Source organism: Salvelinus sp. IW2-2015, unplaced genomic scaffold (assembly GCF_002910315.2).
Source record: "Salvelinus sp. IW2-2015 unplaced genomic scaffold, ASM291031v2 Un_scaffold467, whole genome shotgun sequence".
In the NCBI taxonomy this organism is placed as follows: domain Eukaryota; kingdom Metazoa; phylum Chordata; class Actinopteri; order Salmoniformes; family Salmonidae; genus Salvelinus; species Salvelinus sp. IW2-2015.
This window is the reverse complement of record NW_019942558.1, coordinates 121,030-146,844: the sequence shown is the minus strand read 5'-3', so window position 1 is coordinate 146,844 and position 25,815 is coordinate 121,030. Positions and strand designations below refer to the sequence as shown.

The window sequence follows — 25,815 nt, the reverse complement described above, 5'->3', positions numbered from 1 at the left end:
TGCACTGATACAGACTTGATCCGTGAGACACATTTGACATAAGAACTGAAAGTAACAAATTCAACTACCGAACCATTTTTCATGTTCTAGTATCGAAATGTCATATGAACACGTATTAAGCCATGATATTTTTTTTACGGGCTACTTCGGTATTTGGGGTAATTTCCTACTTACCCAGAGTCAGACAAACTCATGGATATAATTTGTATGTCTCTGCTTACAGTTTGAAGGAAGTTGAAGGTAGCATATTGTTAGCTTAGCGCAATTGCTGGAAGTCTACTAGCCAGCTCCTCTCAAAAGCAGGGAAATAACCCTTCTAACTACTCCAAAGCTGGGCGGTTGGTCATTCATAGTCTTACAAAGCTATACATGGTAATCAATATTTTATATATTCATAAATTTTTCTGATAATCCCAAGAAATTAGATTCTATCAATTTCCTCATTTATGGACTGCTTTGGGTTTTGCCTGCACTCTCTTCCTGTAAGACTTGGTGTGGATTTGTTAACAAAACTCCCTGGAGGCAGTCAGCTGTTGCGTGCTCTAGTAGCTAAAGTAGCTATCTTTCTTGCTTATTGGCAAATAATCAGAACAATTGATAAGGTTTTTTATTCAGAGACATATTTATTCAAGCCAGAATTTACCGAGGAGGAACTTGTGCAGTTTCAGAGCACAGAGAGAGGCTGAGTCAGCGTAGCCGCCGGTAGACCAGGAGCAGTGGCGAGAACCAGGTCTAAGGGACTGGTGGTGCAACTGCGGAGCATGGCAACTGACGATTGTTACCGTCATCGATTTGGGGAGCTTGATATCTACGTTGAAGAAAGCATCCCGCCCAGAAACTGTGTAACAAACCTGAGGACTTTTCTACGCTCATCTACCCCGGAGTTATAGAGACATTATTCCATGTTTCAAAAGTAAACTAGAAGAAGCAGCCCATACATTTACATTTAAGTCATTTAGCAGACGCTCTTATCCAGAGCGACTTACAAATTGGTGCATTCACCTTATGACATCCAGTGGAACAGCCACTTTACAATAGTGCATCTAAATCTTTTAAGGGGGGGGGGGGGTCAGAAGGATTACTTTATCCTCCACATTTCCTCTTGAGATTCACATTTCAATTGTACATGGTACCCTTATATCACATAAATACATTTCAGAAAGGATGGCTGTCATTGGTAAGATTGATCTTACCCAGGGTCAGGTGTCTGGTCTTGAGTGATGGTTGGATGGTGGTGACAGCATTACATACCTTCAGGACTGACTACACAGCTGTCTATCGAGTAAGTTACGTGATTATTGCTTGTCCCCAGCACACAGTAACAACATGTAAAGAAGGTCATCTATTGATGACTTTTGTTGAATCAAATTGTTTCTTGTTATGAAATGATTTGTATCTAGGTACTCACAAATAACAATTTGTTCAGTCAATACAGGCTGGTTGCGTATCGACTGGTGTTGGAGTGGGCACTGAAGGGAGAAATACTGGGACGAGGGAACAGAAGAGTCTTGCCTTCATGTGTTGTTTGTGCCATTCGCCACAAAAATCCCTTACCGACTGGAGTCATATGGGATTCAAGGAGGCAAAGGATGTAATGGGCCTGTTGTAATTACTTTGATTCCGGCTTCACAGACAGACCATGTCTAACCAATTTTGTCAAATGACTCTAATAATTGCTGTTCAAACCAGTACAACCTATTTTGTTAATGTTGCCAAATCACTGTAATATATGCCATTTGAAACCGTACCATATTTTCTGTAACTATCTACTATAAATGATTCATTACAGTTTGCCACATGAGAGATAGTGTTGTGTATGAAATATAGTGGTCAGATAAATGTATCCGTAACATTTGAATACTAAAGGTAAATTGGTAAAAGCCAACAAAACATAGTCTAGACCTATGTAATGACATGATTGATGAACCGGCAAAGACAATTCTAAAAATGTTTACAACACAATACTGATAGTATAGACAAGACATTCACACAATGGATTTTGTCAAAATAAAAAATGCTACAGATTGATAATGACCAGAGGCTAACAAATGATATTACATGAATGTGTTTGTATTAGATAGTATGCAAGGAGGACCATGTCCATGGATACTGGGGGAGTTGGGGGGTGTCAGAATAGCCCCCAAGTGTCCTTGAATCAGTGTGCGTGATGCAATGATGACCGCCTTGCTGGGTTTTGGGAAGGGGCTATGTTGGCAGCCAGCTGATGGCCTCTTCCACAGGATTTGGGCTCCCAGTATTTGTCTATTCATCTCGACGTGCTCCATCAGGTTAGTCCTGAATCTTTGAGTGGTGGGCTGATATTGACTGTGCACTACAGTAGCTGATGTTTTTTGCACTACGGTAGGGTTTGATGTTGATGGCTGTATATCGGGCAGTGTACACTGGGTGTGTGAGTGTTTGTGTGAATAGGATTGGGTGATATCCAGATTTCCATACCTTCATGGTGTGCCTGTGCCATCCCGGGATATACTGAATTACCGGCAGTGCACACAAGGGGCGCTATTTGTTTTTTCAAAGGTAAAAAAAAGCCCTGAAATCATCAGTTAACAGAATGCTAAGAAAATTCTAACATGTACTGAGGAATTGCCATAGGTAAATGCTAATGAGCGCATGCAAACATGTAGTACTAGGACAACCCAGCTCATAACATATCTCAAAACAAAGTTTACAGCACAAAATAAATATTAGATAGCATGCATCTTAATCCACAAGGGGATTGTCTCTGCTGCTGTTACCAAGAAGCTTGATTTTGCAAACTAACATTAGCGAGTTATCAAAACCCAGCTGGAGTGAATTTATTTGACACATCTTAGTTGGCCAGCTACACATCTTAGAAGTATTAAGTTAACGTGAGTAGTCAATTTCATACAAGTGTAAATGATCACCTCACTTAAGTTGCGCTGCAGGAGTGACTCACCCGTTGACGCTCCCGTTTTGCTCGTTGTGCTTTGTAAACAAACACGGACTGGCTCAAACAGCTGTTTTGGGGAATATATATTAACCTGATGCACAAATTGACTGCAGTTATTTATTTTAAAAAGTACAAATCTTAAAATGTATTAAAATGCATGATTGGAAAATCATACCCCGGGATACGGTATACTGCCAAATTCTAGCGTTAGAGAAAGTAATTTGTGTGCTTTTTAAAAATACCTTTATTTTGTCTGGGAGTCATGCTGAGACCAAGGTCTCTAACAGATGAGCCCTGTATACACATCAATACACAAACACACATATTCACAGCAATACTCAAGAAGCAAAACACAGTCATTGAAAAGAAACACATTTATTCTTTAAAAAGTTCTTCAATCAGCCTTTAGAATTTCCCTAGAGCAGTGGTCTCCAATCCTTTTTCTAGCATGAGAACTACTTTAAAAAAATGTCCTGAGCTACTCATTTACATTTAAACATTTTTTTTATTGCTTTCAAATTGGCACATTCTTCTTCTCTCCTCTCCTCTGCAACTCTCCCCCAGGTAAAATAATGGTGCTGACAAATATGGCAGCTCTGCTTCTGGCTCCTAAGCAACTTTTGAAGTAATATAATTTTTTGGGTGTTATTTCTTACATTATTAGCCCATATTTTTCTTGTGTTATTACATACAGCCGGAAAATAACTTTTGGATATCAGAGGGGTGGTAACTCATTATGACCAGGAATACGACTTTCACGAATTGGATCCATTGTTCGTACTCCCCAGGGCAGATGTACTTACACTACCGGTCATAAGTTTTAGAACACCTACTCATTCAAGGGTTTTTCTTTATTTTTACTATTTTCTGCATTGTAGAATAATAGTGAAGACATCACAACTATGAAATAACACATATGGAATCATGTAGTAACCAAAAAAGTGTTAAACAAATCAAAACATATTTTATATTTGAGATTCTTCCAAGTAGCCACTCTTTGCCTTAATGACAGCTCTGAACACTCTTGTTCGTACTTTGTTGCGAAAAGTGCAAGTCAATCCCAGACCAACAGCAAAGGACCTTGTGAAGATGCTGGAGGAATCGGGTACAAAAGTGTCTTTATCCACAGTAAAACGAGTCCTATATCGACATAACCTGAAAGGCCGCTCAGCAAGGAAGAAGCTACTGCTCCAAAACCGACATAAAAAAGCCAGACTACGGTTTGCAAGTATACATGGGGACAAAGATTGTACTTTTTGGAGAAATGTCCTCTAGTCTGATGAAACAAAAATAGAACTGTTTGGCCATAATGACCCTCGTTATGTTTGGAGGAGAAAGGTGGAGACTTGCAAGCCGAAGAACACCATCCCAACTGTGAAGCACGGGGGGGCAGCATCATGTTGTGGGGGTGCTTTGCTGCAGGAGGGACTGGTGCACTTCACAAAATAGATTACTTCATGAGGTAGTAAAATGATGTGGATATATTGAAGCAACAGCTCAAGACATCAGTCAGGAAGTTAAAGCTTGGTCGCAAATGGGTCTTCCAAATGGACAATGACCCCAAGCATACTTCCAAAGCTGTGGCAAAATGGCTTAAGGACAACAAAGTCAAGGTATTGGAGTGGCTATCACAAGGCCCTGACCTCAATCCTATAGAAACATTTTGGGCAGAACTGAAAAAGCGTGTGTGAGCAAGGAGGCCTACAAACCTGACTCAGTTACATCAGTTCTGTCAGGAGGAATGGGCCAAAATTCACCCAACTTATTGTGGGAAGCTTGTGAATGGCTACCCGAAACGCTTGACCCAAGTTAAACAATTTAAAGACAATGCTACCAAATACTAATTGAGTGTATGTAAACTTCTGACCCACTGGGAATGTGATGAAAGAAATAAAAGCTGAAATAAATCATTCTTTCTTCTGTTATTCTGACATTTCACATTCTTAAAATAAAGTGGTGATCCTAACTGACTTAAGACAGGGAATATTTACTCGGATTAAATGTCAGGAATTGTGGAAAACTGAGTTTTTAAATGTATTTGGCTATGGTGTATGTAAACTTCCGATTTCCACTGTAGATGATGTCGCCGTGGTCTAGGACTGATTTTTAGGAACGTCGAATGAATAATCTGCATTCTATTTTTTTTTGGCGAGAAAACAAAGATTCTCTAGAAGTTTAACCATTGAGTAAGCTATAGGCTGGCAGAGGTAAGAGTAGTCGATTGGCTGACCAGGGTCAACTACACCACCATTTCTATCAAATAAATAAAAAGCCTGCCAAGTTCAATTTGATTTAAAAGCATCATTGTTACGCATCAATGCATTTACTCTTTTCCAAAATTTAGAAGGATCACCAGCTGTGTCTGAGAGCTTAAAAAAGTAGCTTGATTTAGCTTTCTTAATCGAGAGAGCACATCGGTTTCTTAATTGTCTGAAAGATTTCCAGTTCACTACAGTCAGTTTTTCTTGCTTTGGCCCTGGTCTGATTTCTCCTCTGAATGAGCTCAGATAAATGCAGAAGAAAACCAAGGGTTCGATCTATCTTCGACTGAATTGTGTAAAAGAGGCGTCTTTATCTGCCAGAGGAATAAATATGGAGGATACATTTCTCTAGAACCAACTGAACGTCAGGACTACAGGAGACCGGGGTTTTCAATTCAGTTGGAAAAATTGCCCATTTTTGTTTCCTTGTTTTATTTTAAAAGCTAATTTATATTCTCTTCCTGAATTGGCTGCATTGAAAAGTCAATGGACCTCATGTTGCACCAAAGCTCTGGGTTAAACCACGGTGTTTATATAAATTCCTTCTAAATTCAGTTTTCTTACGTAAACATAATGTACAGATATGATTGTGAAACCTTAACAATAGTAGCTTTCCATATGTTTGTGCTGTAACTATCGTTTGATGATAAGAAACATTGTGGTCCTGCCCACAAAAGAACAGGTGATGGAGGGAGAAAAGGAGAGAAACTGTGACAAAAAAGATGGTATGGAAGGGAGATTGTAATGGAGGGAGAGACAGAAAAAGAGAGTATAGGAGAGCGACTGAGGGATGTATTGAGGTCAGCATAGGGGTGTAGCAAAGAGGAACCGCAATAGACATTGAGACTTATGTCTTTGCTATCTTTTCTTTCTCGCCTTTCTTCTTTATCACTCCTAATAACCCTTCCCTTCGCTCTCCCTGTCCGTCTTCCTCTCGCTTTCTCTCCCCCCTCTCTTTCCACCATTCTCTCTCCCTCCCATCTCTATCAATCTCACCCCTTCTCTCCTTCCTTCCCTCCTTGCTCCACCCACCCTCTCTCTCACACATAGTGAGTCTTGACTTCTTGCTCACGAACACAGGGGTTACTAGCAGCAGTGGTGGTGGTACTAGCAGCAGCGTTATGACAACGGCGGAGGGGAACGCCCCAGACTCTCAACACTAGGGCCTAACTCACAGGAGGCAGGAAATGGTGTGTGTGTGTGTGTGTGAATGTGACAAACAGGAAGGTATGTACAAGGAGGGAACAGTATGGCTGCCGTGTGTGTGAACAGAGCAATAAATGTATGCATGTGAAAAACAGGGATGAAGCTGGAGAGGCAAACACATTAATGGGGTTTGTGGAAAGTGGGCCAGTGGCCACGTAGCCTAGCATGCCATATCGATTGCTGTGCCTGTAAAGGAATGTGTGTGTCTCTTGTGTGTTTGCATGCATTTGTGTCTGTCTTTCTGTCGACCATTCTCTGTGGATACGTCTGTTTAGCAGCTGTATATTTGAATGGTTCCCACAAGACACGAACCCATTGCCTAGTCCCCACTAGTCGATAGCTCATCCTGACCTGTTGAACTAGGGCCAGGGCTCGACCTGTGATCTATAGCCAACTCAAACCACCTCTAGCCCTGCTCCCACACCATCTAGATCCGTGTTGACTAGTATAGATCCCAACCCAGTCCTCAGAAACCAGGTCCTCAGCCGTTACACATCATTGATGAACACACCCCATTAGCACACCCCTATTAAAGAAATAAAGGGCTTGATGCTTAGTTGATTTGTTTCGTCCGGTGTGTTAGTGCTAGGCTGGAACAAACATTTACAGCACTGACTCAGATCGTCTCGTTAACCTCGGCTCTTATATCGATCAACTTTTTTCCTGCTGAGAATGTATGCGGCTGATATGAAGGAAAAGCTCGCAAAGTGTGTTTTCTCCTGGGTCAACCTGTCTCCTCCACTGAGACTGCTCTCTGTGTGTGTGTGTGAGAGAGAGAGCATTCATATGCATCATATTTGTAGCTCCATTTATTTAAAAACCTATTCTGTGACATCCATGCAGGGTTGTGTCAATGGACCTCATTTGTTAATCGTTAGTTGAGCATAGGGCTGGGCGATATGGCCAAAATCTCATTTCCCGACATAGGTCATTTCATATCCTGATAATGATACATATCACGATATGGCACATTTTCTGAAATTGAATGAATAAATAGTTTATATAAAATGACCACATGTAAAGGCCTATTTCTTATTACCTTTTGAATTAAACTCAACAAATAAAAGGTACTTACTCACATTTAATTATTTCTCCTTTTATTAAGAACCTTTGTGCAAATGTTCAATTAAGCATGTGACAAAATATAAAATATGAATGTATAAAATCTAAAAAGGTAAAGAGAAAACACACAAAATAAATGTAGGCCTAAAATGTATATATATTTTTGGGGGGCTTGCATGTTATTTTGGCATTAATACTTGTCCCATATCAATTTGCATTTGGTACCTTGGGTCGAGTGTTAGCTCCAACTCACGAAACCCCCGTTTCTCGACTGTAAATTGGGGCCATGTCTTTGCAGATGTAAGTTGTAACGGCAGCTGTTATCTCCTTCCATCTTCGTGATTCTTTGCCATATAGTGTGCCGCGGGCAAAAGCTTCTTGCAACGTCTGAGTCAGGGGTTTGTTTTGAGCACTCTACTGTACTTTTTTGGCTCTCATCCGTAGACTCTCTCCGTACTGTTTCACATGATTCTTCACGTAGATGGTGAAAGAGGTTAGGGGTGTTTTGAGCCTGTTGTCGGGACCGGCCTGCTGCATATTTAGCAGAGGATGGTTTTCTGGTCCTTGTCAGACTTTTCATACCCAAACCACATCCATGCGACCGAAGTAGCCCCTATTTTAGGTACGTACATACAGTTGTGTGAGGATTGTTTTCCCATCACAAATGTTCTTCATGGTATTGCAGTGATAGTACCGTTTGACATTTTCCTTTACACTTACTGTGTGTGTGTGATTCGTCGGCATGCCATTTGGATGCATGTCTGCTTGTGTGTGTTTATCCACATGAGTAGAGTGAATTATTCAGTACTCACATCTCTCTCCCTCTCCCACTGAACAGCTGTGTCGTGGTGAAACACAGGATGCTGCTGCCACACACACACACACACACACACACACACACACACACACACACACGTCATGCAGACATGCGTACACCGGTAAATACTTGAATGCAGTTACCTATACTAGCTGACAGATGTGCAGCAGACATACACACAGGGAGAGATACCTTCCCATGCAACAGAGACCTGTGTGGGCTGACTGTTCAGATCATCCATAAAATGTTTGTTACGGTAAAGTGGCTCCCTGTATCAACCCTCCTGCTGTTGCTCACACGTCAAGTGTGTGTGTGTGAGTGAGTGACAAAAGATAGAATTGTGTGTGTGTGTGTGCTCCTGTCTTAAGCAGATTCTCAGGTTTAATGCTGACATGAACTGTGTGTGTGTTCAGTACTGTCTACTGTTCTGCCACTCACTTCTGTGGGAGTTTGAGAGGGGAACATACTCACTCCCTCTCTCTCGCTCCCTGGCTCCGTCCCTTGCTCAATCCCTCTTTCCCAAGAGTCGTCAGTGGTGAACACTCATTCCCCTCTCTCTTCCAGGAAAAGAGAGCGCTGCCAATCATCAACTAACCTCGCTCACACAGATGAGCCGCCGGGTTAATAAAGCAATAAAAGTACAACCTTTGAGCAGTGGGTGGGGGTGTAGTTGGTGTCTGTGTGTTGTATGAAAATGATGAGCATGTATGTTGCCTGTGTGTTTACTTCACAGCTAGACTCACAGGCAGGTAGGGAACGGTGAACACAGGACTGACTTACATCACCGCTGTAAAGTCCTGATAGTCACTACTCCCAATCTAACTTTTAAGACCGTGTGTGAATCTATTTTTGAGTTGCCTCTCTCTAAAATGTTTGTATGGCGCTGCAATGGATAAACAAGCAAATGCTCATCCGGAAGCGGCACTCCTAGTGTTCGGCGATTTTAATGCAGGGAAACGGAAATCTGTTTTTACCTAATTTCTACCAGAATGTCACCTGTGCAACTAGAGGCGAAAAAACTCTACATCATTGTTACTCCACACACAGAAACGCATACAAAGCTCTCCTTCGACCTCCATTTGGCAAATCTGACCATAACTCTATCCTCCTGATTCCTGCTTAAAAGCAAAAACTCAAGCAGGAAGTGGTCCGATGAAGCGGATGCTAAGTTACAGGACCAGGATGTCTTGCTCCCAGACAGACGAAACAACTTCTTTGCTCGCTTTGAGGACAATACAGTGCCACTGACACTACCAAAACCTGCGGACTCTCCTTCACTGCAGCCGACGTGAGTAAAACATTTAAACGTGTTAACCCTCGCAAGGCTGCAGGCCCAGACGGCATCCCCAGTCGCGTCCTCAGAGCATGCGCAGACCAGCTGGCTGGTGTGTATACAGACATATTCAATCAATCCTTATCCCAGTCTGCTGTTCCCACATACTTCAAGAGGGCCACCATTGTTCCTGTTCCCAAGAAAGCTAAGGTAACTGAGCTAAAGGACTACCGCCCTGTAGCACTCACTTCCGTCATCATGAAGTGCTTTGAGAGACTAGTCAAGGACCATATCACCTCCACCCTACCTGACACCCTAGACCCACTCCAATTTGCTTACCGCCCCAATAGGTCCACAGACGACGCAATCGCAACCACACTGTACACTGCCCTAACCCATCTGGACAAGAGGAATACCYATGTGAGAATGCTGTTCATCGACTACAACTCGGCATTTAACACCATAGTACCCTCAACTCGTCATCAAGCTCGCGACCCTGGGTCTCGACCCCGCCCTGTGCAACTGGGTMCTGGACTTCCTGACGGGCCGCCCCCAGGTGGTGAGGGTAGGTAACAACATCTCCACCCTGCTGATCCTCAACACTGGGGCCCCACAAGGGTGCGTTCTGAGCCCTCTCCTGTACTCCCTGTTCACCCACGACTGCGTGGCCATGCACGCCTCCAACTCAATCATAAAGTTTGCGGACGACACTACAGTGGTAGGCTTGATTACCAACAACGACGAGACGGCCTACAGGGAGGAGGTGAGGGCCCTCGAGTGTGGTGTCAGGAAAATAACCTCACACTCAACGTCAACAAAACAAAGGAGATGATYGTGGACTTCAGGAAACAGCAGAGGGAGCACCCCCCTATCCACATCGACGGGACAGTAGTGGAGAGGTTGGAAAGTTTTAAGTTCCTCGGCGTACACATCACGGACAAACTGAATTGGTCCACCCACACAGACAGCGTGGTGAAGAAGGCGCAGCAGCGCCTCTTCAACCTCAGGAGGCTGAAGAAATTTGGTTTGTCACCAAAAGCACTCACAAACTTTTACAGATGCACAATCAAGAGCATCCTGTCGGGCTGTATCACTGCCTGATACGGCAACTGCTCGGCCCACAACCGTAAGGCTCTCCAGAGGGTAGTGAGGTCTGCACAACGCATCACCGGGGTCAAAGTATCTGCCCTCCAGGACACCTACACCACCCGATGTCACAGGAAGGCCATAAAGATCATCAAGGACAACAACCACCCGAGCCACTGCCTGTTTACCCCGCTATCATCCAGAAGGCGAGGTCAGTACAGGTGCATCAAAGCAGGGACCGAGAGACTGAAAAACAACTTCTATCTCAAGGCCATCAGACTGTTAAACAGCCACCACTAACATTGAGGGGCTGCTGCCATACATGTAAAAAAATGTTTTTATCACTAGCCACTTTAAACAATGCCACTTAATATAATGTTTACATACCCTACATTACTCATCTCATATGTATATACTGTACTCGATACCATCTACTGCATTTTGCCTCTGCCGTTCTGTACCAGCACTCATTCATATATCTTTATGTACATATTCTTCATCCCTTCACACTGGTGTGTATAAGGTAGCTGTTGTGAAATTGTTAGGTTAGATTACTCGTTGGTTATTACTGCATTGTCGGGAAATAGAAGCACAAGCATTTCTGATCGTGGACTTGAGTAAACGGAGGACCAAAGCACATTCCCATTCACATCAACAGGGCTGTAGTCGGAGCGGGTCGAGAGATTCAAGTTCACTAAGGATCTATCATGGTCCACACACACCAACACAGGTTAAGAGGTCACGACAGCGACCCTTCCCCCCTCAAGAGGCGGAAAAGATTTGGCATGGGCCCTCAAAGTTCTACAGCTGCACCATTTAGAGCACCATGACTGGCTGCATGACCGCTTGGTATGGCAACTGCTTGGCATCCGACCGCAAGGCACTACAGAGGGTAGTGCGTATGGCCAAGTACATCACTGTGGCCAAGCTCCCTGCCATCCAGGACCTCTATACTAGGCGGTATCAGAGAAAGGCCCTAACAAGTGTCAGACACCAGCCACCCAAGTCATAGACTGTTCTCTCTGCTACCACATGTGAAGCGGTACCGATGCAGCACTTCTGGATCCAACAGTACCCTGAACAGCTTCTACCCCCAAGCCATACGACTGCTAAGTAGTTAGTACATTTCACTGTTGGTCTACACCAAGCATTTGAGGCGGCAGGTAGCCTAGTGGTTAGAGCGTTGGGCCAGTAACTGAAAGGTTGCTAGATCGAATCCTTGAGCTGACAAGGTAAAAATCTGTCGTTCTGCCCTTGAACAAAGCAGTTAACCCACCCTAGGCCATCATTGTTTTTGTTCTTAACTGGCTTGCCTAGTTAAATAAAGGTAAAAAAATGTTTTTAAAGTGACGATAGTGAAATAGTTAACCAATCTGCCTTGACCCTTTTTGCACAAATGCTTTGTCTCATCACGTACACTGCTGCTACAGTTTCTGTCACTTTATTCCTAATTATGTACATATCTACCTCAATTACCTCGTACTGCTGCACATCAACTATGTACTCGGTACTGTGTACATACAATGCATTCGGAAAGTCTTTAGACCCCTTGACTTTTTCAATATTTGGTTACGTTACATTTTTTTTTTTTAAATACCCTCATTAATCTACACACAATACCCCATAATTGCAAAGCAAAAACAGGTTTTTAGAAATGTTTGCAAGTGTATAAAAAAACAACTGATATGACATTTACTTAAGTATTTAGACCCTTTACTCAGTACTTTGTTGAAGCACCTTTGGCAGCGATTACAGCCTCGAGACTTCTTGAGTATGACACTACAAGCTTGGCACACTTGTATTTGAGGAGTTTCTCCCATTCTTCTCTTCAGATCCTCTCAAGCTCTTTCAGGCTGGATGGGGAGCGTCGCTGCACAGCTATTTTCAGGTCTCTCCAGAGATGTTCGATCGGGTTCATGTCCGGGCTCTGGTTGGGCCACTCAAGGACATTCAGAGACTTTGTCCCGAAGCCACTCCTGGTTGTCTTGGCTGTGTGCTTAGGGTCGTTGTTCTGTTGGAAGGTGAACCTTTTCCCCAGTCTGAGGTTCTGAGCACTTTGGAGAAATTATTCATGAAGGGGATCTCTGTACTTTGCTCCGTTCATCTTTCCCTCAAACCTGACCAGTCTCCCAGTCCCTGCAGCTGAAAAACATCCCCACAGCATGATCCGTCCACCACCATGCTTCACCGTAGGGTTGGTGCCAGGTTTCCTCCAGACGTGACGCTTGGCATTCAGGCCAAAGAGTTCAATCTTGGTTTCATCAAACCAGAGAATCTTGTTTCTCTTGGTCTGAGTGTCTTTAGGTGCCTTTTGGCAAACTCCAAGCGGGCCGTTATGTGCCTTTTACTAAGGAGTGGCTTCCGTCTGGCCTGATTGGTGGAGCGCTGCAGAGATGGTTGTCCTTCTGGAATGTTCTCCCATCTCTACAGAGGAACTCTGGAGCTGTTTCAGAGTGAACGTCTCCCCCCGATTTGCTCCGTTTTGGCCGGGCGGCCAGCTCTAGTAAGAGTCTCTGTGGTTCCAAACTTCTTCCATTTAAGAATGATGGAGGCCATTGTGTTCTTGGACTTTCAGTATTTTTTGGTACCCTTCCCCAGATCTCTGCCTCGACACAATCCTGTCTCGGAACTATACAGACAATTCCTTTGACCTCATGGCTTGGTTTTTGCTCTGACATGCACTGTCAACTGTGGGACCTTACATAGACCGGTGTGTGCATTTCGAAATCATGTCCAAACAATTGAATTTACCACAGGTGGACTCCAAGTTGAATTAGCAAAATTTTCTAAAAACCTGTTTTCGCTTTGTCATTATGGGTTATTGTGTTAAGATTGAGAATGTATGTATTTATTTATTGTAAAAAAAATTTTTTTAACCTTTATTTAACCAGGTAGGCAAGTTGAACAAGTTCTCATTTACAATTGCGACCTGGCCAAGATAAAGCAAAGCAGTTCGACACATACAACAACACAGAGTTTCACATGGAGTAAAACAAACATACAGTCAATAATACAGTAGAAAAATAAGTCTATATACAATGTGAGCAAATGAGGTAAGGGAGGTAAAGGCAAAAAAAAGGCCATGGTGGTGAAGTAAGTACAATATAGCAAGTAAAATACTGGAATGGTAGATTTGCAGTGGAAGAATATGGTAAGTGGAGATAGAAATAATGGGGTGCAAAGGATTTATTTAATCTATTTAATCAATTTTAGAATAAGGCTGTAGCATAACAAAATGTGGAAAAAGTCGAGGGGTCTGAATACTTCCCCAATCCACTGTATTAGCCAAATTATCGTTACTCATTGTGTATTTATTTTTCTATTGTTTGTATGTTTTCTATCTCTCTGCATTGTTGCGAAGAGCCCCTAAGTAAGCGTTTCACTGTGGGTGTACACCAAGCATGTGACGAATGAAATTTGATTTGAACTAAAAATCAAAGTTAAAACACTGGGGAGGGAAACATTATTTTGTCTCCTCGTCTCTTTCTCTCTCGCAAGAGCAAAAAATATTTTGAGGAAGACAGATGAAACGGCGCTCACATACTCTGAGGTGTGTCTCTCCCTCATTCCAACACTTTAAACTTGCTTCATGTCCTCGTCTCTTCTCCCTCATTCCAACAATCTAAATGGGCTTCCTGTCTTCATCTCCTTTCCCCAATCCCTATAGTTTAAACTGGCTTCCTGTCCTCGTCTTCTCTCTCTCATCTAGGGCTGTCCCCGACAAAAACAAATCTTGGTCGAACAATCAATTGGTTGAAATATTAAAATGTGTATTTTTCCATATATTAACATACCCTATGTGTTTTAATGAAATCCAATATTTTTAGGCTACTGAGCTTGGATGATGCTTTAAGCACACTGTGATTGAAATAGTTAAGAGAAACAAATTACTCAAGAAGGAGCCAGAGATTAAGGTAACCGAACCAATAGAAGAAAAAAAATGTTCCCGAACCACCAACTCCCGCTGGCTTTTAAGCTCCAGAAGTTGCCGGTAATAGGTTACACCCGGGGTTGGCAACCTTGGAGTGCCAATTTATCTTACCAATTCTACTGATGTGCGTGCGTGCCAGTTAGGATTTTCATATGCATATTTTTGTTTGAACAGTTTTGTTTATTTTATAATAGTCTTCCTATCTCAAAATCATTGTCATGTGATTAATTAAAATGATATATTTATGAAAATTATACCATCTAAAAGTTACTTCTATTGCCAACTATGTAAAAATAGCCTATATAAAGCCAACAAATAAAAACATTACAGGCTGCAACAAATATCCTTGTAAAAATCTATCGAATCGACTACACGTGGCATGTCTGCAAGGAACTTGAAACGTATCAACTATCGATTTGGTCCAGCCAGAAGCTTGACCTAACAAACTTGAAACATTTGTACAAAATATTCTGGACCCTCAGTTTCCCGCACCAGTGAGCGCCAAACAAACACAACTGTAGGCTATATGCACAAGGGATCATAAGTAATCAGGTAGACCTATTTTATGACGTTTCCACCTGATCAGAGCATGACATTTCCCCCCCCTTTCATGCCAAGTGGTTATCAAAAGGGAGAGAGAGTTGGACATATTTTTGAAATAGGCTACATTTAAGAGCTATTGTCATTCTCAATGGATGTAAAAACAGACTTTGTTTACTTGCTGTTTGAGGTGAAGAAAATGACTTTGAGATGCTCCAGCTCATTAGTGGTTGCGAGTTAAGATCATTAGAAGAGATCATTAATCCGCTGAGACAGATGTCAATCAAGACGTGGCATAATTTTTTAAATAATTGTAATGTTTTTAAAACATTCTCGGTCGACCAGTAGCCTATTGACCAAACAATTGACCAGTCGACTAAATGGGGTAAACCCTACCCTCACCCCAACAGTCTAAGGGGGCTGAAGTGACACGATGAGCGAAAGCATTATGGTGGATGTTTAGCGATAAGCTAGCTTGCTCTTGTCTATTTCCTTCAGTGCAGATAAAGGAAATGAAATAGAGAGGGAGCCACTACCAGGGTTTGCACAAGGTGCTTAAAGTACTTGAATTTGTCACTCTGAAATTCAAGTACTGGAATACCTTGAATATGTCTTTATGTATTGGGACAGCTTGTGGGAACTAAAGTGTAGTAAAATATAAGGACAATTTAAATAAAGACAATTTAATATTGTACGAATGTATACTGAACAAAAATATAAACGGAACATGTAATAAGTTCAAAGCTTTTACTGAGTCACAGTTCATATAAGGAAATAAGTCAACATCATCAGTACTGACTTACCACTCCTGTATGTAGTGAAACACGTATTATTGAGTAGAACTTGTAGGCAGTGATGATTAGTACGTTTTTTCTTCTCATGAGGTTGTGGTGATATACTGCCACCTGGTGGTGACTAGAAGCAATTGCTTAATAGGAATTATTACAAATTGATGGTCCTTGAAAAATAAATCAGTCCTTGACAAACTAAGTCAACCATCTCAACCAAGCCAGATATTGAGTTGGCAAAACAGGATGCAAGTCAGTCGGTCAGTTTTTCTGTCAGTCTCTTTTTCTCATTCACTAACAATGTCCCCTAAAGCCTTTGAGGGGGGTTGGATGACACCGTTGATGAGGGGATACTGTTACCTCGTTTCATGTTAAAGGTCATTGGCCGGGGGAGCTAGCAGCTAAATTGAACCTTTTACGCCTGTCGGGCTTGTGTGTTTGAGAAGCCGGATGACCCAAGTCAAGAGCCCCCTGGCCTACTGGACCGGGGCCAAGCATGGTGTTCAATACCTTTTGCTTTGTAAATAGCTAAACTTAGTATCAACAATCAAAAATGGGCCTGGTCCCTGGCGAGAAATTGCCCACCACACAGTTTGAGGGGATGCTTGGGACTCGGCTTGCTTGATCTTTTTTTTTCTGTAGCAATTTTGATGGCTTTTTCCGAGCGCTCATCATCTTCATCCATTAGTGAGTCGATGGCTTCAATAGTCTTGCTGGAAATGGAACACAATGTAAAAATATGCAGCATACAGTAAAGACCAGCAGTCGATTATTTTTAGCATTATTAGGCCTACTTTACAGTAGTGTAGCCTACTGTACCTGTTCATTTTCCTGGGCTTTCGCGTTCGGCGTAACACAGGCATCTGATGAGGGTGTTTGTGAATAGCACTGTTCGTGACCAAAATCTCCAAGTCTACCAGTATTGTTGAAATGTCTCCAGTAGATTTTCCATTCCTCCTGAAAGCCCTAATCTGCTCACTTAAATTAATAGAGATCCTGGTCATGGTGCTACAGTATGTTACAGTATAATCAAACTGAGGACAATCGGCAATCTGCTGTATACTTATGGCCTATTGTAAACTGAAAGTCACACATTTCCAGTACTCCTCACCACACCCCAAACTCCACCCTTAACACAGTTACCATTAAAAAATGAGCTGTTTATCTGAAAAAAATGACATTGCGACCAAAGAGAACAGACGAAATGGACATCGTTTTCATCAAGCCAGCTTCTTTCTATGGTGCTACCCAATCGTTCACTTTTGGTTATTTGAAAACGAAATCCTCTCCAAAATATCGTTATTTTTTAAACAAGCCATAGAAAGTTGGTTGCAATTTCAGTTTAATCCCCCAGAAAAGACAGAAAAAATAATACAACAAATATTGTGGTTAAACTAAAATATACTAATTGATCAAAAAAAATCAATTTGAACCTAACAAGTGGAAGGTGGTTAAAAGTATTATTATTAACCCTGCATTATAATTATATAAAAGCCCCTTAGATATTCTGTGTTTTTATTTACAGTAGTGATGGACAGCTGGAGGCATTTTGTAAAATAAAGGTTACATTTAAAAAAAAAACTCATCCAGTGAGGGTATCACTTTCTTAGCAAGGGAGGAGAATTCTCCACCTGGGTGGACTGAGAGGATCACGTACAAATGCAATAATATCCTTGGGCATGCTGTAGTCTTCCAATCTGGTGGATAAGTTGTCCCTCAGCTGCTTGATGAAATCTTCCATCACCTCTGTGACAATGCTGCGGCCTGGTCCCTCTGCCTGTTGTTTCTTCAGTGTGCTGAAGTGCAGTAGCCTTCCAGGTGACAAGTCCAAATCGAACAACTCAAGCTTCCTAGGAAAGGCCTCAAATTTCTCCACCTTGTCCGCGACTGTTTCTCTATTCCTTGTGACTGCAGATTTAACCCGCTTAAGTTACAAAATATGTCCACAAAAAAAGCTGCGTGTGCAGCTTGCAGTTAACGATTCAATGTTTCTGTGTCGGGCCTCGATATGGGGCGACAATACCACTGAAAGTTTTATGCTTAGATTCATAATTAGTCTGAGACCTTCATTGTTGATACTTTTTGAGAGCGACATTTTATCTTGCTATCAAGCAAATTGTTCTGAACAAATGTTGACGTTAATTTAAAAAAGTAGTGTAGCCTACAATAGGCTACGTAGACCTGTTTTTCCCCACCAATCAACACACAGAGAAATAGACAAAAATAATAATTGAATAGAGACATAGTGATTTTATGAGCGTAATCAGATCAAATTATCTTATTGTCACCGAATGTATTATGTACTAAGCATATGTGTTAAACATGTTAAATTTGTAGTCCAATTAATTATGCTAATATTATGTAATTGTTATGTTCTGGCCCGCCATCATCCAATTGTTATAATAGGATTTGAAGCAATAGCCTACCCGGGTGTGGTCAACTATTTCAGCACCGTTTCATGCTGCTCTGAGACAAGCACGGGGACTGGTCTTGATAAATCAATTATTTTCAATACTTTCATCTCCGTTTGGGCATTGGTTAGACTACAATTAGGGTGTGGAAACTGTCACGTTGTACAGCGGCACATTTTCCTCACGGAAACCCTGAGTTTCGTTTTTCTTGGAATAGAAACACCATATTAATCAAATTAAGCTAAATTTAAAATCAATCCCATATACTATGTTCTTACAAAAAAAGGTTTTAAATTCTCTAGTACAGCTAATATTACAAAAAGTCAAATGCTTCTCAAAGATGCCCTCTGGTGGTCAAACTAGCGCTAACTAGCATTAATGGCAGCAATGGCTGACACTTAAATAACGTGCCATAGAATTCTGCGGCAGCCCACAAGGCATGAACCAGGAAGAACCACTATGTTCAGAATGACCATCACGTGTGCAGTGACCCTGGGTCATGTTTATTAGGGCAGGCAATGGAAAAATGTTTTAAAACTCTTTGCAACAGGGCCTCCCGAGTGGCTCAGCGGTCTAAGGCACTGCAGTGCTTGAGGTGTCACTACGGACCTGTGTTCGATCACGGGCTGTGTCGCAGCCAGCCACGACCGGGAGACCCATGAGGCGGCGCACAATTGGCTCAGCGTCGTCTGGGTTAGGGGAGGGTTTGGCCGGCTAGGATATCCTTGTCCCATTGCGCTCTAGTGACTCCTGTGGTGGGCCGGGAGCAGTGCACGCTGACACGGTCGCCAGTTGTACGTTGTTTCTTCTGGCACAATGGTGAGGCTGGCTTCCGGGTTAAGCGAGCAGTGTGTCAAGAAGCAGTTTGGCTTGGCAGGGTCGTGTTTCAGAGGACTCGTGGCTCTCGACCTACGCCTCTCGAGTCCGTACGGGAGTTGCAGCGATGGGACAAGACTGTAACTGGGCCATTCTGCCAAATCAGTGCCATTTGCATGTTGTAACTTTTCTAAATTAAACTTCATTCTTTTTTTAGCACTGTTTAACTAATAAAACACATGTTTAACTATTTAAAATGTGTAATGGTCAATCTCAGGCAATTTTATATATATTTTTTTACAAGGTTTCTAAATGGAAGATGGTTGCAATTTTCTCAGTCCTGTTACCAAAACTCTTACAACTGTTTAAATATCAATTAAAAGTCATGCCAACTAGTTTCTTTGGTTTTCCCTCAATAAAGTGGGTATTTTAAATAAATAATTGTTTACATGTTCAAAAAATATATATCTGTAGCTAAAAAGTCACAACATATACAGGCAAAACAAATAATAATTAAACACACAAAGCAATTTTTTTAAGGGAGACCCCAACCTCAATTTTATCAAAAATCTATCATGTGATTTAACTAACAATTGTTTAAATGATGGACCAAACATAATTGAAAAATAAGTGGTTTATCTTTATTATTTTTATAAAAAACAATTAAGTAACAGGAATGAGCGCTGAGTAACAGGAATGAGCGCTGAGTAACAGGAATGAGCGCTGAGTAACAGGAATGAGCGCTGAGTAACAGGAATGAGTGCTGAGTAACAGGAATGAGTGCTTGTGTGTGTGTGTGAGAATAACTGGATGTCACAGAACTTCCTTCAATTAAACAAAGATAAAACAGAGGTCATTATATTTGGCCAAAAAGATCTGAGTCTAAACAGCAACATAAAAACAGTAACAATTGTGTGTGCATGCTTTTGCATGAGTGTGTGTGCGTGTATATGAGCGTGTGCATGTGTGCGGGGTGGGGTGGGCGGTGGAGAGAGAGAGAGAGGTGTGAGTATCGCTCCTCCCCATGCAGCATGTGTGTCTGGCTCCTGCCTCTGCACAGTATGGGTTCTCCATCTTCCTCTACAAAAGGCAAGAAAGACAACAAACACTAAAAGCTGAGCATATTAAGCAGATCCTCAGATCTCTACATTGACTACCAGTACCTAATATTAACTTATACTATTTTCTGCATATAAAACAGAACATACAATTGTATTTCATATAGAATTGCAATCAATTAATGAACAAAAACGTGCCTTTTCTAAGAAACAGTCTCTAGTTTGGCCCGGACTTTGTTGTCAATTTCCATGTAACGAGCTGTGACTTGCCTCGCTGGTGGGATGGTACACAGGATGTCTTGAAACGGGTACCAAAGGATGTCTTCGCAGGCTGGCCAGCGAAACCTGTTGGCCCCAATCCTTTTCATACAACAAAACGTGACGTGTGTTGTTTGTGTCTGTGGTGATGCCACGGTACCGTTGACCGTCGTACCTCAGCACACACCATTTGCCAACAACCTCAGGACTTTGCCACTGATTTTCTGTGGTCGTGGGAGCCGTCTGTTGATTTGAATGTGAAATGGTTTGCATTAAAGCACTCACGGCTCAGATGTTGTCTTGCTGTGAACAAGCAGTTGACATCCCTGTAGGTCAGCTCTCCATGGCCTAGGGTTACTGCCTGATGCATCGTCGTCGTAGATGGAACTAGTGTCACATCCTTGGGCATCTCTGACACTGCTTCCTCTTCCACAAGAAAACAACTTGATTGCTGTATCCGTTTTGCTCAACACAGAAAACAGCTCTGAAGCATCAGGGATATCTGTCCCCTTGCTGACAAGACCGTCAGCCGTCCTCTTCAGGGCCCCTCCCACTCCATCCGGGGCACCCTTGCCGTGGCTTGCTTCAAAGAAGTTCCACGTTCCAGTGAATCCTCTTATGAAAAATCCCCTCGCTGCTTGTACTGAGTACAAGGGCCATCACTGTAAAAATGGATAGTGGAGACCTCTGGATGTGCACTCTGCACATAATCAAGCACTGGTGACAAGTGCTGCCAGATTGCTGGTGGGCCCTTCTGTCTAGAGGGGGACACTGTGCAGAAGGGCACTGGTTGGGGGGTTGTATGCACAAAAAGCACACCTGTGTGCAAAGTCAACATGATTTAAGCATTCATGTGCTTCGAAGCCTTGTTTCAGTGCCCTGTAGTGGGTAAACTGATTATTGATGTTGTAAGTGTGCATCTTAAACTTGCGCGGCATCAGGTTCAGCTGTACTAGCAGTTGCTCTTGGGTGGTCTGGAACTCATTTTTGATGATGACTTTGGATGTTCCGCCATTGGGGTCATTCTTTGGCTCCTTATCCACCATTTCCCACTGGACATAAGTCACTTCATTCTTATCATTGTATTGGCCAGAGACGGGCCAAGAGAGGACCTTGCACACTGCACATTCTCCATACATGCACTTCATGCACTTCGTGTTGCGTGTGATGGATTTTAGAAGTTCATCAGGACTGAAAGTGTTGATGATCTTCAGGTGGTGCAGTTTCTGTACTATAAAACGGAGGTTTTCGTGCAGCTTGCACATGCAAGTCTCCCGGTCACTTAGAGTTGGGTCAACAACCCAAAAGGGGCGCAGTGAGCTGAAGAGGGAGTATGAGATCGACCCATCATGTTCTACCAAAAATTTCAACATGTAGATTTTTCATCGTGTCCAAAAGGAACCTCTTCTGATTTTAGATTTTCCTCTGGGTGAGGGTCGGCCTCTTCCCAGTCGTAATTCGACTGACGTTATCCCTGGTGTAAAAATCTCGGACTTTGTTTATGAAGCCATCTTCTTTCTTGGACTTGATCCTGTAGTAAGTCTGCCTCCACTTTTTGCGATGTCTGTGCTTTTCCCTCTTACTAATGTTATTGACTGAATGCTATGTCCTCCCTGTGTTTCTGCTGTTCCTTCTTTAATTAAGTATCTCTCTCTCCTTTCCGGGGTCGGCATTGCATCGAGTGCGATAGCTTCTCTGCAGCACTTAATCGATTGGCTCATGGTAAGTAATGTGTTCACATTGTAAAACTGAAAACACCTTCAGTAATTCCAACTCTAAAACTTAAAATCAAGAGAATAGTATTTAAAATGGCTATTTCATTCAAACTTCTCACCCCTGTTACTCTTATTTAGTCCTGTTACCCTTCATATGAGGAACAGGACTGAAAGTAACAGGACTTAGTTTTTAGCATAGTATTAGCAAATACATGAAATGTAGCCACATGGCATCAATGCTAATAGCATGAGAACACTTAGCACCTTCAAGTGGTTTACCAAAACTATCTTTAAAAAACAACATTATAACATCTAAGAAATCATTTAGGTAACAGGACTGTACGTTGAGATGGACATTATCAGTCATACTTACAGTATGATACAAAATACAGAAAAAGAGTGAGAACTTTTGGTCAGGAGACTCAAATGATGCTACTTCCTGTTGATCATGTGACTTGTGGAATGTCCCAAATTTTTTGAGGGGAAAATGTGTAAGGGTAACATGACTGAGTGAACCTGGGGACATGACTAAAATGTGTATTTTAACGAACACATTATGAATTTCTGATGAGAAAATGTATATTATGTCTAAATTGGAAATAGTCACCCAATAATACAAAAGAATGTAGATTTCTATAGGATTCTAATCATCATATTTCATGTAGTGTTAAAGTTTTTATTAAAGTTTTACATGATGTATCTTCAAATTGCAATTAGGACAAAGTGCAGGACACTTTGCTTGATAATATAATGTATTATACTGATATTTGTCATGCATATTTATGCATGTAATGTCCTGGGGACGGAAAATGCACCGATTCGGCATAATGGCCCAACTACCAATTGCACAAGTCCATGTAGGACCTCTCTTTTTCAGTCTAGGATGTCCAATCAGAAATGCATATTTTGACCAATGGGTAAAATAATTCTTTAATTGTGTAGCTAATCCTATAAGAAAAACAATGGTCCAAATCTCAAGTCTCTATCATAATCAGTTAAAAGATTAATGGGAGTTTTTACCCTTGTAGGATGGGCCAAAATTAGGGTGAATAAATCAATGGAGGCCAGATAAAAGGAAAAAGTGGTCAAAAATCGGGAAAATTGCATCAGGTCAGCTAGACTGGATTTTGTGCAAGAATTAGGTTTACTGGCTACCTGACAGGCTCACTTTCCCATTGAACTTGTCATCTTTCTTCTTGAAATCTACCGGAAATAAAACCATATAGAGGTAAGATGGATATCGATTTTGAGACATGACATGTATTTTCATATTTAAGTACACACTTTTCATATTCTAAATGTCCTATTTTTCGATAATGTCTCACAAAAACCAGCATGTTTCTGTGAAATATCTACGGCGCACTGAGGGTATGAAACACTTTTTATTTTCGAAGCCATATACATTTAATTCAGCTCGTGTCATGGTCATTTTGCTTCCTGCGACCCGCTGAAACAACATTGAAGACGAAGACCACAAAATGTCAAATCCTCAAGTTATTACGAGAAACCTGTCCCATCGCAGGTTTCAACAAAGCTCTGCTTATTATCGGATGTATTATGTTATGAAATCGGACTTAAAAATATATATATATAATGTTAATAATATGTTAAAGACCACACAAACTATTCAGAACATTAATACTCATATTTGTCATGGTAAAATGTATTTTTATAACATACGGTATTGTAATTTCATCACCAAAACAGGTTTTTACCCACTCTGGGCAAAGTGGGTGGATACCCTAATCAGAACGTTTTATACCGTTTGGTGCCTAATGATCATGACCCAGGGGATTTATTCTAGGCATGGAGATCATGTTTCAAAACCATGTATTTATCTCAGATATGTTGCTGAGCTATAATTCTGATGTCTTACTTTACCAGGAAGTCAATTGTGGTTAAATGGTGTCCTGTGGAATAAAGTTCTGCCAAAAAATCTTCCCCTCACTTAAAGGGATGTTTAAAAATATTACATACCCCACCGTCTCTTATTTACTAGGGTGGGTTTCAATGATTGAGGGGCCACATTCTTATGTTTTCACATCAGTTGCAGGTATGGACAGAGAATGATCACTGGCAAGACGAAGCTAAAGAAAAGCTAAGAAAGAGGCCCGTGTGAAACCGTTGTGTGTGTGTCAGTGAAGTTGTGTGTTTGTGCACACATGCTTCAGTAAGTTGGTTGTGTGTGTGTGTGGGTCGTTGAGTCAATGTGTGCGTGTACGTACCTGTGACGCAGAAGATAATGGCCCGTTTTCGTCAGGGATCTATTCTGAGCTACCAGCCATGAGTCAGAGCACTCGGAGATAGTGAACTCCTTCCAGTACTCAGAAGTCAATGCACAACACTTGCACACACACACACACACACACACACACACGCACTCAGGCTCAACTCACACTCAGGCTCAACTCACAAGCACACACACACACTTACTTGATAAACATGCACACACACATACCATACTCTTATAACACACCAAGGTATACACTCATATACCGATTTACTTTATGATTCAGCGTGCTGAGGGCTCAGCACGCTATTTATGCCACCTGCCTGAAGAGTGCGCAGGGGAGGGAGATGGATGGAGTGGAGAGGAAGAATTGGATTGGAGGGGAAGTTGCAGCAAAAGAGATGGTTGGAGATACAGAGAGATTAGGTCTGGGCGACATGGCCAAAATATCATATCAAAGTATTTAAAAAAAATTTAAATTACGGTATTTTTAGTTTTTGAATAATAAAAGTTCTACATTTGCTTTATGGGTAGTGAGTGATCCCAGGGTGCTTTATGAGTAGTGAGTGATCCCAGGGTGCTTTATGAGTAGTGAGTGATCCCAGGGTGCTTAATGAGTAGTGAGTGATCCCAGGGTGCTTAATGAGTAGTGAGTGATTTCCGGGTTGCCTTTATGAGTAGTGCTTGATCCCAGGGTGCTTTATGAGTAGTGCGTGATCCCAGGGTGCTTTATGAGTAGTGCGTGATCCCAGGGTGCTTTATGAGTAGTGAGTGATCCCAGGGTGCTTTATGAGTAGTGAGTGATCCAGGGTGCTTTATGAGTAGTGAGTGATCCAGGGTGCTTTATGAGTAGTGAGTGATCCAGGGTGCTTTATGAGTAGTGAGTGATCCTCAGGGTGCTTTATGAGTAGTGCGTGATCCCAGGGTGCTTTATGAGTAGTGCGTGATCCCAGGGTGCTTTATGAAGTCCGTGCGTGATCCCAGGGTGCTTTATGAGTAGTGAGTGATCCCAGGGTGCTTTATGAGTAGTGAGTGATTCCAGGGTGCTTTATGAGTAGTTAGTGATCCCAGGGTGGCATCACATACATTCTAAGGGATTTCAATGAGTCTTTCGCCATTCTGATTGTTTTATACTGTTCAATTCAACCTAAAATAACTTTCAGCACTTTTGTCAATTTCTGCATTTGCTGCACTAATTTGAGATAATTTCCACAGTTATAGGCCTTATTTTTTACCAAATGTTGCAATTGCGATTTAACTTGTGATTTAGACCAAAACACTTTGGTGAACTGTTGGCATCATGGAAATATAATGATTATTCTAATTCTATAGTTAGAATATAATAGTGGGCACTTTGAATACAGTGTTGTTTGACAACAAATTAAAATCCCAGGGAGGAGTTCTTGTGACAGGGTAGGAAACAAAATTGAT

The 25,815-nt window shown here is 41.8% G+C and overlaps 1 protein-coding gene across 4 annotated transcripts in view; it reads left to right on the top strand.

Annotated features, from left to right (window-relative positions):
- The window catches only part of LOC112068360 (MAP/microtubule affinity-regulating kinase 3), a 133,027-nt gene that overhangs the window by 46,808 nt on the left and 60,404 nt on the right, over positions 1-25,815 (top strand). The window lies entirely within an intron of this gene.